Here is a 1,472-nt window from a genome sequence, read left to right on the forward strand (position 1 = left end):
TCTTTGTGTGCACATACATTTTCATTTCTCTTGGGTACATACCTAGGAATGGAATTACTGGACCATAAGTGTATGTTAACTTGTTAAGAAACCACTGTTTCCAAAGTGGTTTTACCATTTTACATTCCAATCAGCAATACTCGAGGGTTCCAGGTTCTTGATGTCCTCCGTCTACATTTGGTATTGTCATCTTTTTGATCAGGGCTGTTCCAGTGGGTATGTAGTAATATCTTTTTGTAATTTTCAAGTGCATTTCCCTAATGACTAATGACGTTGAATATCTCTTCATGTCCTGAAGGTTTTTTATTAGGAAAAATATTTGAAATGATAGAATTTTGAGTGGGAAATCTGAAAACCAAAAAACTAGGACTTGAGGCACATGTCTAAATATTCTTTGCTAGGGCTTATAGGACAGTGTTTCTCATTGCAAACTGCTTGCAGAATCACCCAGAGTATTTGTTTAAGATGCACATTCTCCCTCGCCTGTAGAATTGATGCCCATGGAGGGGTTCCAAAACCCACATTTTTTTTTTTTTTTGCAGTTTTATACCTTTATTTGACAATCAGCGATTAGTTCTCATCCACATTAACTGTTTGTAGATTTTTGAAAGTGGTGACAGGTACATAGGTAACCAATGTGTAGAGCTTGTTGGTGAATCTTCATCCTCGTTAACGTTTTCTGGACAACTGCACACGGATACGGTATGGAACATTCCTTATTCCTTTGGCCCAGCTTTGTTGAGCCTGGTGCCAATGCACACATCTGGAGTTCCCATCTCCTTCGTGGCAAATTTCTGGATCTCTTTGAGTGCCCAAGGGGCACGCTTCTTGAAACCGACCCCATGGATGCTCTTGTGAATGTTGATGGTGTATTCTCTGGTCACTACTTCGTTGATGGCAGAATGGCCCTTCTTCTTCTCACCACCCTTCTTCGCAGGAGCCATTCTGCCGGGCCCTGATTGGAAAGGCCCCAAACCCACATTTTTAACTGCCCTTTCCCTGGTTGATTCTCATGCACACGGGAGTTTGAGAGCCAGCACCCTAAACCCAAGGCACTTACGCTCACCTGGTGACCATGTAAGCATGGACTGCAGGTCCAGAGTCACCCCTACTAGGTGAGGGCCCTAAGAAACAAGAAGCCTGTGGGAGAACTTTGCCCTAAGCAACATGAACTCAGTGTGTAAACCTTCAGGAAAACCATCTTTCTGACTCGGATTTCTTCTTCTGGACATGGAAAAATTAACACTCATCAGACACAATGTACATAATCATTGTGTGTTGTTAGAATCGCAGGAACCTGGTTCTCACCTCCTTTATAAGGTAGATGAACACAGACCCGAGAATGTCTGTAGAATTAAGTGCACTGAGCTCAAACATGAGAACCCCGTCTCAACCAACCTCATGAAAACATTAGGTATTTTCAATAAGGAAAGCTCTGTTTTAGTATGGTTTCCAGAAAGAAGGCTTTAGCT

General features: G+C 42.3%; 1 pseudogene; it reads right to left on the reverse strand.

Moving 5' to 3' along the window:
• Window positions 1-533: 533 nt before the first annotated feature.
• On the reverse strand, window positions 534-944 carry LOC112814563 (large ribosomal subunit protein eL31-like; annotated as a pseudogene).
• Between the last annotated feature and the right edge of the window lie 528 nt (window positions 945-1,472).

Source organism: Callorhinus ursinus, unplaced genomic scaffold (assembly GCF_003265705.2).
Source record: "Callorhinus ursinus isolate GAN/ISIS: 27379988/994484 unplaced genomic scaffold, GSC_fseal_2.0 scaffold6, whole genome shotgun sequence".
Classification (NCBI taxonomy): Eukaryota; Metazoa; Chordata; class Mammalia; order Carnivora; family Otariidae; genus Callorhinus; species Callorhinus ursinus.